This window comes from Mesoplodon mirus, assembly GCF_964341445.2.
Source record: "Mesoplodon mirus genome assembly, chromosome: 12".
Classification (NCBI taxonomy): domain Eukaryota; kingdom Metazoa; phylum Chordata; class Mammalia; order Artiodactyla; family Ziphiidae; genus Mesoplodon; species Mesoplodon mirus.
Window position 1 is genome coordinate 86,328,725 of NC_138988.1, and position 12,858 is coordinate 86,341,582.

The following is a 12,858-nucleotide window of genomic DNA, read 5'->3' on the forward strand; positions in this document are numbered from 1 at the left end:
AATCAACTACAGTTCTAGAAAATAAAATTTTTTAAGTACAATTCCTAATTTAAATAAATAAATAAATAGAAGTATACATTCCTGGGATGAGATTACAAGGATACCAACCAGACACCGCCTGAAATTCCACCACTGTAGCTTCCACTTAGTTTTTTAAATATAGTACTTTGAGCTGTTCTAAGAAAAATGCCCCTGAACAGAACACTTTACACTGATATGCATCGTTAAACCTCAGGTCACACAAAGGGAGCTGACAGCATGTCCGGCAAGAGCGGACAGGACACAGAAGACAAAACGAGATAGCCGACTTTCGGCACACCTAGGCTCTGAGCCTATCACAAGTCCCTGTCCCAAATCCCCTTTGTCCTCAACAACTTGGAGGAATTACTGAAATCACTCCTAGTCAAGAATAACTAGTGTCAAGAAACACAAAAAGGATGGACTTCCCGGGTGGCACAGTGGTTAAGAATCCGCCTGCCAACGCAGGGGACACGAGTTTGAGCCCTGGTCCGGGAAGATCCCACATGCCACAGAGCAACTAAGCCCTTGTGCCACAACTACTGAGCCTGCTCTCTAGAGCCCATGAGCCACAACTATTGAGCCTGTGTGCCTAGAGCCCATGCTCCGCAACAAGAGAAGCCACCGCAATGAGAAGCCCACGCGCCGCAATGAAGAGTAGCCCCCGCTCGCTGCAACTAGAGAAAGCCCATGGGTGGCAACGAAGACCCAATGCAGCCAAAAATAAATGAATAAATAAATAAATTTTTAAAAAACACAAAAAGGAAACTACTGGGGCTTCCCTGGTTTCCAACCCAGTAACCTAAGGCAAACGCTGTAAATGCCCATAGGGTCCCACAGATGGAATGCAGGGGCCAGATGAGCCTGTTCCCAGCTGAGGGCACAGACTTGAGTCCAGGCCAGGAGACCATGGTGGGTGGGAATGTGGCCCCAGCATTGCTTGGTCACCTGACTTCTCAAGAGAAGTCACAAAGCTGGATTTTCAGGTTCATCACCTGATTTTTACGTGGTAGCAACTCACATAATATTTCAGATAACCGTGTACAGCTAAACAGGAAGTGGCTGCAAATCAGACGTTATCTCAGGGAACTCATTTGCAAACTCAGAGTTTGCATGAAGACTAAGAGTGGGACTAGACCTCACGGAGCATTGACACTGCACCCTCTTCCTGCCATGATCTTTGCTGTCCTCTGGGGGAGACAAAACCATGCCTTGCCAGCTCTGAGACCAAGAGGAGCACAGAAAGCAAGACAGGGTGGGCTACGTGCAACGCTTGCCTCCTGGGGCATCTTCACCTGTAAGATGAGGGGCTGGTTTAGCCCAGGGCAGCATCTGGAGTGAGTGGAATACACTTGCCCGTAGAGAAGGGACAGCCACATCTTGGAGCCACACAATCGTCCCAGTCAGTGAACAGACCTGGGGCAGCAGAAGCTACCAATGTCTTAAAAAGAAGGCAAAAGTACAGATTTTTCTGGAAAACCTCCTAATCATTAAATGTTGGCAACTAATTCAAATCCTATTCCAATATTGTATGAGCTGAATTCAGCTCATAGGGCCACCTCTTTGTAGCCCCTGGATCAGGACATCTCCAAAGTTCCACCTAGCCCCTTAACCGTGTAATTCTCACAACTTCCCTGCAGTATTAACTTGACCCACTTTCTCATGTAAAGCTTTGAAAGAGGTGCTGTTGATTGCAGGAGACTAGGAGGAAAATGACTAAATGAAACACAGTATCCTGGATCGGATCCTGGAATTAAAGGACATTAGTGGAAAAACTGGTAAAAATCCAAATGAAGTGGTAGTTAATAGTATTGTATCACTGTTAATTTCTTGGCTTTGATAAGTTTACTACAGTTAAGTAAGCTGTTAAGGTTAGGGAAAGCTGGGTAAATGTACATGGGAACTCTCTGAACTACTTTGGCTACTCTTCCATAAATCTAAAATAATTTCCAAATAAAATTTTTTTTAAGGAACTCATAGAACTGCACCCCACCCGAAGTATTAACTTTATAGTACATTAATTTCTAAAATGAAATGTGTTTTTAAACTTGCTAGTAAGCAGAACCATGAATTGCCTTGAATCTTCACTCTGATAGACTAAGAGAAACCAGAACGTACCAGAACAGGTTCTGTCCTTTGCTTTATAGTGTCTGTGCAATAACCTGTGGGGCATGGAGTCAATGGACTTTTACTAAGATAGCAAATGGCTGAATTTAGGTAATTATGATTAATTTGACTTGAGAAAGTTGCGAAATACTCAATAGCTTTTTGGTCTTAGGATACAAATTAACTTACAACTGGAGGACTGGAGACATGATTACCCAAACAAGAGAGGTAAAACCGAAGTACTAAATGAAAAGTTCTGGCATGGAATAATGCAAACTACACAACAAAAGGCAGTGATCGGTGCCCTCTGGCAAATGAGGTAATTAACATAAACAGCATACAGTCTATTCACATCACCCAGCATTTGAAACAGCACATTGGTTACAACATACTTACATCATCACGTTTCCAACCAGCTCCTTTCAATCTTTCTTTGCTTTTGTAATAAGGCGGGATACATGGACAGAAATAAGCTGACATATTTCCAAACGTACAGAGAAAGCTGTACCATGAATGGGACGCACTGAAATCAACCAGCAGGAAAAGCTGTAGGAACTCTTTTCTAATTTGCATTCTGTCTGCCATTCCTATTATTACGGTCTTAAATCAATGTGACATATATAGTAAATATACTTAATAGAAAACATGAAATAAAATAATTAGTTTCATTAGTGTTTTGTGGCAAACAGATTTACAATAACTTTAAGCCACAAGAATGCCCAGAGCAAGAAATAGTCGTTCTTGTTTAACAAATACTTATGAGGCTCTACCACAAAGCAACCTATGCGCTCAGCCACAGGAATAAGCAGCGAGCAGAACAAAGACCTCTGGTCCTGTGGAACTTACATTCTAGCAGAAGGGAGAAGAGACAAGGAATGAGATAAATAAATAAAATGTAGACTCTGTTGGATGATGCTAAATGCTAAGGAATAATAAAGTAAAGAAAGAAGACAGAAAGTGTTGGAGGGGTGGTGAAAGTTAAGACGGGTGGTCAGAAAAGCAGGAGAGGCCTCACTGGACAAGTGACATTTGAGGAAAGACCTGAGGGATGTGAGGGGGCCTTGCCACATGGATACAGGGCGGGAAAAGAAAGGGAATTTCAGCAAATGCAAAAGCTCGGAGGTGGAAGCAGGCCCAGACTGTTTCAAGAAACAGTCAGGATGGATGAAGTGGAGAAAGTAAACGGGGGAGAGTAAGAGATGAAGTCAGAGAGTAATGGCGGCGTAGGTCACACAGTAGCTTACAGGTCACAGGAATGACTTTGGCTTTTCCTCTGAATGAGATGGAACGAGGATTGGCATGATCTGAGCACGTCTAATAACAGACTAAAGGGGATCAGGCTGGAAGCAGAGAGGCCGGTTAGGACATTCCATTAATCCAGGTGAAAACTTATGGTGGCCTGGCCCAGCATGATAGCAGTCAGATGATAAGAAATAGATTCTGAATATATTTTGAAGGATTTGGGTTTGCTGATGGGGTGTGAGAGAACGATAATTCAAGAATGACTCCAGGGCTTCCCTGGTGGCGCAGTGGTTGAGAGTCCGCCTGCCGATGCAGGGGACACGGGTTCGTGCCCCGATCCCGGAAGATCCCACATGCCACGGAGCGGCTGGGCCCGCGAGCCATGGCCGCGGAGCCTGTGTGTCCGGAGCCTGTGCTCCGCAACGGGAGAGGCCACAGCAGTGAGAGGCCCGCGTACAGCAAAAAAAAAAAAAAGAATGACTCCAAATGTTTTGTCCTAAGTAAATGGAAGAATGGAATGCTGTTCACTGAGGTGGGAAGACTGGTGGGGCAGGTTGGTGGGGGAGGGGAGCAGCTTGGAGGTAAGAGGAGAATTAGGATTTCCTTTTTGGACAGTTACATTGTTTGTTTGTTTTTATTGTGTTTTGTTTGTTTGTTTGTTTGTTTGTTTGCGGTACGCAGGCCTCTCACTGTCGTGGCCTCTCCCGTTGCGGAGCACAGGCTCCGGACGTGCAGGCTCAGCGGCCACGGCTCACGGGCCCAGCCACTCCGCGGCATGTGGGATGTTCCCGGACCGGGGCACAAACCTGTGTCCCCTGCATCAGCAGGCGGACTCTCAGCCACTGCGCCACCAGGGAAGCCCTTTATTGTGGTTTTAAATTCAAGCAGTTGATTTTTTTTTCATGTGGGAATAGTTCTAATTGGCTAAATGCCCTAACTGAGCACACTTCCCAAAATTATTAAGTAATAGCCACACCATTTTCATTAAAAACATTTCAAAACCAAAAGAACAAAAGAACTTGAAGTTTTGCCTTTTCCCCAAGGTTCATTAAACAGCTAAAAACAGAGCTGAATAGGTAAATCACAAAATAATAACTAGTACCTAGCAATACTGAAACCTAGTTAACTCTCAGTTACCCAGATAATCAAGTTATCCAGAACACTTTACTCACCAAACTCAGTGCAGAAATGGCACTGAATGTATCAGTGGACTAGAAAATATTAGCAAAACATCTGTACGTTTCAAGCAGTTGATTTTTATTCCAGTATTCCTGAACTTATATAATCAAAAACCAAGCTGACAGGATATTACCTCAAGATCCATTCAGAAAAGGCATTATCAGCCCTAGGTTTCATCACTGATTTACCTTTTCCAAAGCTCCCCACATCCTACACCCCTCTCAGACCCTCCCTCCGAAAACATTAATGCTTCTCAGCAGTAGTTACTTTGACAAGATTCAAGCAATTATCAAGGCAATTTTGCCCCCAACCTGCCTTTTTCCCCCCTCCCTTTGCCTCTAGAAGCCCTCTTTTGCCCACACATCCTTGTGTGATCCCCCAAATGCAATTTCCCAGAAGGGATCCCCTAGAAATGATCACCCAGTGAAATAGACACCTCAGCACCCTTGAGGGGTTCCAAGGACACGTTATGTTTGAAATGCCTATTAGACACATCTGAGTATCGATGACCAGCAGGCAGTCAGATAAAGGGCTCCTGGGGTTCACAGGAGAGATCAGGGCTACAAATAAAAATGCAGCAATCTTCACCGTACAGATGAGTTTTAAAGCATGAGCTAAATAGAGAAGAGATATAAGTGCCCTGAGGCACTCCATTTAGCGTTTGGGGAGAGGAGGAACCAGCACAGGAGGCTGAGAAAGACGAGCCAGAGAAGAACAAGAAAAACCAGGAGGGGTGTGTCTGGGCAGTCAAGTGAAGAATGTATTCAAGGGGGAGAATACCGTGTCAAATGCTGCTGTAGTTGAAATAAGAGGAGACTGGGACCACCGTGGACCGCAGCAGTGAAACGTCACTGATGACCTGATAAGAGCAGAGGCAGTGGAGTCCGCGTGAGGGGTAAAAACCCCACCGTATGGGCTCTGGATAGAACAGGGCGGGGTTGGGGGGGGATAGCAATATTAGACGTGATGAATACAGATGACTCATTCCAAATGTCCTGTTGTAAGAGGAAGAGAAGAAATTGGCCATTAGCTGGAAGCGAAATCAGAGTCAAGAGAGGATGGTTTTATTTAAAGGGAAAAATAATAACTTGTATGCCTGTGGGAATTCAGAAGAGAGAAGAAAACTGATGATATAGGAGGGAAAGGAGAAATTTTATGGAGCAATGCCCTTGAGAGGGTACTTGGAGATGGAAATGGGATGTTGTGCCCAAGGAGCTGGGGGCTCAGGCACAGACACAGGCAGGTGGTAGGTGTGGTGCAGGGAGCATGTGGAAGTTCTCTTCCGATTGCTTCCATTTTTATTTTTATTTTTTTTAGTGAAAAAGGAAGTGGCAAAGAGTACAGAGACAATGGATGTTTGAAGAGCAAGTATAAAGCATGGGATGGTTGTCTAAGAGAGGGAGGGAATGAATAGACAGCAGCAACACGACATGACTGTCAGGTGACATCAAGGGCCCACCTGGCACTTGTGATCACTGACTTAGAGTGAGATGATCAGTACAGTGGGGTATGGTTTTGTCCTGGCACATGCGGCTGCACAGGTGCAAGTACAGAGTAGGTGCAGAGAAAGAGATGGATTTAACCAGAATTGTGGTTTAGTCAAGCGAGAATGACACGGTGTGAGAGGGACAAGGGTGATGAGGATGTAAGTAGTGATGAGAGTGGGTGATCAGGGAATTCAAGCTGGGAAAGGAGAGAAGTCAGGACTTGGGGTGAGGGTGGAACCGTGAAGAGGTGGCGGATTCAATGAACTGAAGGTCCTGGTGGTCCAAGGACTGTCGAGGTTGGAAGTACCGCACAAGGCGGGCCAGAAGGACGGGAGTGGTGGTCAGACTGGGGTGTCCAGAGAGAGCTATGGAGGAGGCACTGAGGTTACTGGTGATGACAGGACCAAGGGCATGACCCTGGGATGGAGTCACTGAGGAAGGTGGGAGACCACTCACGGGAGGAAATGAGGTTGAGAAGCTGAGGGATGAAGGGGTTGGGAGGATTACCGACATGAAGAGTCAAGTTCAGGAGCACCAGCAGGAGTTGCGCTGGAGAGAGGGGCAGTGAGCCAGAAACCAGGACCTTCAGGGAACGAGGGGAGTGACTGCGCGGAGGAGCAGACGCCTGGCAAGGGACGGGGGGCCACACAGAGACCTGAGACACAGCAGGGGGCTTTCGGGAGGAGGGGACACAGCACAGAAACCTCGGAGAAAAAAAACTTTTTTTTTTTTTAAAATAAATTTATTTATTTATTATTTTGGGCTGTGTTGGGTCTTCGTTGCTGCGCGCGAGCTTTCTCTAGTTGCGGCAAGCGGGGGCTACTCTTCATTGCGGTGCACAGGCTTCCCATTGCGGTGGCTTCTCTTGTTGTGGAGCACGGGCTCTGGGCACGCGGGCTTCAGTAGTTGCGGCTCGTGGGCACAATAGTTGTGGCTCATGGGCTCTAGAGCACAGGCTCAGTAGTTGTGGCGCATGGGCTTAGTTGCTCCGCGGCATGTGGGATCTTCCCGGACCAGGGCTCGAACCCGTGGTCCCTGCATTGGCAGGTGGATTCTTAACCACTGTGCCACCAGGGAAGCATAGAGGATACTACCCCATCCCTAACCATGGTTCAAGGGTAAGGTTTAAAACCTGCAGCCACATGAGAGGCCTGCAGGAGAAGCAGTATTGTCAGGGGAGCCCCAGGTTTCCATAAAAGCAAGAAGGGGAAGGGGATGTCCACAGACAAGGTCAGGAAGTTGGGGATGTGCTGATGACTGACCCCGAGGGCACAGAGTGCACAGGGAGGGGGCTCCAGAGGGAGAGACGGGATTTTAAAAACTGAAGTAAAGAGTCAAATGAGGACATGACAAAGGGATGAGGGATGCCTTGGGAGTCCAGGCTTCCTATGGTGACTGGCACAAACAGGAGGAGGAAGTGCGATGCAACTGGTCCTGATGCTGAAGGCAGAGAGTGACGGAGAGGCTGGCAGCGTGGAAGGGTCTTTCCAGGAGCAGAGAACTGGGGGTCCTAACTGACCTCTACTGAGGACGTTAGGGGTGCTGAGGAAGGTGGGGGGCTGCTGAGAAGATACAGACTTACTCCTCACTAATGGGCCAGTAGAGAGATGTTGTATAAAATTAGCCTCTTCCGAAAAATGTGAAAATACTGACTTGATCTAACTATCCCAGCAATTACCTTAGATCCTTTATGTCTAGAAATAAAGGTAAATCCTCTAGAAACCACAATTCTGCGTTTTTTTAAACTACCCAAGGGAACTCCCTGGCAGTCCAGTGGTTAGGACTCGGCGCTTTCACTGCCAGGGCCCGGGTTCCATCCCTGGTCGGGGAACTAAGATCCCACAAGCCACGTGGCCAAAAAAATAAAATAAAATAAACTACCCCAAATTTCCTCAACTATGGGAGAATGAACATGAAAGCACATAAGCCTTCACAGTGACACACTGGCCATTGGGTGCTATAAACATTCTGAGTTAAAGAAACACCCAACGACGTACATTCTTCCTCAAGCACCTACAATCTTATAAAACATCGGAACAAGGAGAAGCAGTGCTTAGGCCCTGAACTCTTTAGAAGGATTCTTAGAAGGAAACTGTGTGCTTATTTTATGTCTGGAAAATAAGACTAGAGAGATAGTTACATCATATTTCCTGACAAGATTATTAGAGTGCGGTTGCCACAGTAACCAGTGAGCCACGTGCGTAGCTGGAGGAGGAGGAAAGTTAGAGGACATCTTTTTCAAAAGAATAAGTGACATACTTTCAGAGCAGCTAAGAATTGCTAAAGGCCCTGTAGTTGGATCCTTCACCCAAAGGGCCCTAGACAATATAAAGTTTTTACATATAGAGAAACTATAAGAAATGCTCTTTTGAAATTTCACAACATCCAAAGAGAAAAATAAGGTAAAAATGAAACTTCTTAGGCACGAGTTGAGAGATGTTGGAAAACTTATCAGTAATAATAAATAAAATAAAGATTTCAAGCCTAACTACAAAGAACAGAGACATATCCTTAGTATTTACTAGATGGCGAGCACTTTCTTTTCACTTAATCCTCACAACAATTCCATTTCTTTGGTTGAGCAGTCAAAGAAGTAATCAAGGTTACAGAGTATAGTTGGCCCTTTGGATCAGAGGGTTCCACATCCACAGACTGAACCAACCACAGATCGAAAGTATTTGGAAAAAAAAAAAATTCCAGAAAGTTCCAAAAAGCAAAACTTGAATTTCCTGCACTCTAGCAACTATTTACACAGCATTCACATTGTATCATGTATTATAAGTAATCTAGAGATGATTTAAAGTATGGAGGATATGCATAGGTTATATGCAAATATATGCCATTTTATATAAGGAAGGTGAGCATCTTGGATTTCGGTATCCTCAGGGGGTTCCAGAACCAATCCCCTCGCGGATACCGAGGGATGACTGTAAGTTCCAGAACTGGGATTTGAACCCCGGTGAGCCCAGCCCCCAAACCTGCCCTGCATCTAGAGACTCTCGGGATGGCCCGGCATCCATGACAGCTGTAGTCAGGTTATGGGTCCAGATGAGCGTCTAGCCTGCCTGTCCCCAAAAGCTGACGCGAGAAAGTCACTCTCATCCTCTCTGAACCCGAGTTTCCTCATCTGGAAATGAGATTAAATAACCTCTTCACAGAGGGAAAACCAAAGATCCAAATAAGTCTCTGGCGTAGTCTTATACATACAAAGTCATGCTCTTAGAAATAGGTCGGGGGAAACCTTAATGGTCTCATCACCTCCTGACGTTTATATCGCATCTGAGACATCCCCGTGCCGAAGTCTCATCCATCTTACACCTGAATTCTTCCAAGTGCGGGTTACTCACCAGCCAATGAAGAAAAACACTTTAACTCCAGACAATTAAATTCTGTCCCATTTAATGTCCTTTCTCTGATTCTAGTTGTATACTATGCACTCATTCAGAGCAAGTCTGGATACTCAGGAAGCTCTAAAAATTGGAAGATACCAGCTCCTTTGAAGAAAAACTTCGCAGCCTTTTCCACACCTGCACCCCCCTCCACCTGTCAGGCACTATTTTCTGTTCTCCACGTTCCCTAAAGATCGCAGGCATGGATGAACAACCTCTAGCCCAAATGTCCTCAGGACCCTGGGAAGGTATTCTGTTAGGCTAAGAGGCTTAAATTCATTTAGAAAAACTAGATCTTTCTCATTACTTCCCCAACACATTGTTAACATTCTGGATTTTTAAATATGTATATAAAAGATAGACCAAAAAAAAGATAATAGGAGGTGAAGGGTTATGCTCCATCAGTACACACACCCTCCATCAGTTCCATTCAGATGCAGCTTTTATTTTCTTCTGGCTCTGAGCACTCCTTTGACAACGTTTTATCGTCCATAGCATCTTCTGCAAGTCTCACATCTCTCTAGAATCAGACAGCCTCGAGTCACACCCCAGCTACTTAACTAGCTGTGCAACCTACAGCGCTACCTAAAAGCTCAGTGCCTCAATTTACTCATCTGTAAAATGGCAATAACAATAAGATCAACCTCATAAAGTTCTTGTGAGGTCAAATAAGAACACTTAGTGCCTGGCACAGTATGTAAACATTAGCTACTATCACTGGGGTTCCCCTTGACTGTCAGGCCTCTATTTTTTGTGTACTTCCTTTTAAGATCTACGTTCATCAGGTAACTGCCACAGTGTCATACTTCTTCCTTCTGGTACTTTCCCCTTATCTTCTACGAAGGATTCATTTATAAATACACAGTCAGAATTAAAACATCTGAGAGTTTCTTAACTTTCCTGACATCTGGACTATGATCACTTAGCAATTCTTACTCAACATTTTTTAAAACAATAGGTCTCTTACAGTCTCTCTAGCATTCATTTTTGAGGTTGAGTCTACTGACTCACCATCTTGTACGCAGGGGGCGTTTGGATCTCTCCTCCTAGTGAGTGGTTTGGTTCGTGGTCTTCTGCGGATCCATCCGGTCTTTCATCAATGTGACCAATGCCCCTTGTGGTCAACGGCACACATGGTAAAGACAGATGGCTGGGGTCTGAGGTTCAATCTGAAGTTGTGGAACAAAGCTACACTAATTGGCCTATCTGGGAATTAAACCTCTGGTCTTTGGCCTTTTTAAGTATCATACCATAAACAAACAGGCCTATATTCTTGGCCTCCAGCCAAAAGAAATAAATTCTAATGGATTGCTCTTAGTCGTTTATAAAGTTCTACAAGTGGAGGATCTGTCAGATAACGAATATTCTACACTCAAAATGTTGTGACGTAAACACTGGTTCAAAAATAGCAATCGTTACAATAGACATTAAGCTACACATTGAACACTGAAGACTTTAATGGCAGCTGACTTTAGGAGTAAGGAGAAACCTTCTGCTTCTTCACTATGGAGCTTGAAAAGCAAATGACCCTCCCAAGGAAGGTCTGCCCACCTGGGTTAGTTGGGGAGAGAATCAGAGGTTCAGTCAAATTTCCATTTTAATGCTATTTAGAAAGTGGTCTCTGACTGTGGTAAGGCTAAAGAAAACATCTTAAATATAAGTAATGAGGGCTTCCCTGGTGGCGCAGTGGTTGAGAGTCCGGCTGCCAATTCAGGGGACACAGGTTCGTGCCCCGGTCCGGGAAGATCCCACATGCTGTGGAGCGGCTGGGCCCGTGAGCCATGGCTGCTGAGACTGCGCGTCTGGAGCCTGTGCTCTGCAACAGGAGAGGCCACAACAGTGAGAGGCCCGTGTACCGCAGAAAATATATATATAAGTAATGAATCTATAAGGAGGGGAAAGTAATAAGGAACCAAACAAATAATGAAGTTGACAGTTTCCTTGAGTCTGACAACATCGCAGCCTAAATGGGCATGATGTTGGAATCTTGGAAAGTGGGAAGGGAGCGTCTGCAGCCAATTCTTTCTTAATAACCTCACCGTCACCTCCACCATTTACTGATCATGTGCCAGTAAACGACTGTGCTAAGAGTGTTCATGCCATACCTCATTAATCTTTACAAAAACCCCAATGGCAGAGATTACTGAGGTTTAACAAGGGTAAGTAACATGCACAAGGTCGCACAGAACAGGGCTGGGACTCAAACACCAAAGCCTCTCCATGCCCTTAATTACTGCCTTCCAACTAACACCAGCATCCCTGCATCTGGCCTCCCACTTCCCAGCCAGAGACAGACCCAACTCTGAAGAGAACAGAAACTTCCATTTGGTGGCTTTACCAGTACTGGACACCATGGTCCCAAAGGCCACCAATTTGTCTATGGCCACACTGCTAGGAGTTGCTGTTCTGGTTCAAGAAAGACCATCTGAAATATCTACTACCTGAATATCCACCACACAGGGAAGAATAATGAAAACTGGACAGACTCCATGATAGGAATCAAAGTAAGCCCAGAAAAGAAGCAGGCAGGTTGCATAAAAGGTAAAGGGTGGGCTTCCCTGGTGGCGCAGTGGTTGAGAGTCCGCCTGCCGATGCAGGGGACACAGGTTCGTGCCCCGGTCTGGGAAGATCCCACATGCTGCAGAGTGGCTGGGCCCATGAGCCATGGCCGCTGAGCCTGCGCGTCCGGAGCCTGTGCTCCGCAGCGGGAGAGGCCACAACAGTGAGAGGCCCGCGTACCGCAGGAAAAAAAAAAAAGGTAAAGGGTTTCCTGTCCCGATATTACATTAAGAAAATAACCTCCTGGCAGGGAAAACTCCATGAATCCCAGTGAAAGGAAGCAGAGGGAGATGGAGGTGAGAAGTAGAGGGAGGTGGAGGTGGGGAAAACCAAACTCCACCTTCGTATGCTAGCTAGAAGCCAGCCAGGCAGCAAGAGCAGCCAGAACTCAGACTCAAATGATTTCCCAAGAGGGTTCAAACAGCTAAGGAGGGGAAAACATTTTCCCCTCCCAGGCCAAGCTTAAGAGATTGTGGGTGTGTGCAAGGGGGAGGTGGTAGACCCCTATTTATAACAGGGGCAACGTCTTCATTTTCACCCCCATCGGTTTGTTGCGGTGGTTTTATTTTATTTTATATTGGTGGGGGAACACACGGGAACTTGGGTAGGAAAAAAAAAAGTCACAAAGGAAATTCTGTAGTTTGTTTTTCATTCATGGAATATACAAATTCCATCAAAACTATTACACCCTTTAGGGACCCTCTATGGGAGGAGTACTGCTGGTGGAAACTCAAATTCTGAAACAGTGGGATCACCCTTTAACTTTTGGCATATAAAACTTAAGTGCTGATTCTTTTCATTTTAAATAACTTTCAAAAGACAAAAATAGCACAGCCCAAGAAGTAAGGTTTAAGTGTGAAATCCTTCCATAACAGAAC

The 12,858-nt window shown here is 45.4% G+C and overlaps 1 protein-coding gene across 3 annotated transcripts in view; it reads right to left on the bottom strand.

The window, feature by feature from the left end:
• CARMIL1 (capping protein regulator and myosin 1 linker 1) overlaps nt 1-12,858 on the bottom strand; it is a 322,541-nt gene that overhangs the window by 254,845 nt on the left and 54,838 nt on the right. The window lies entirely within an intron of this gene.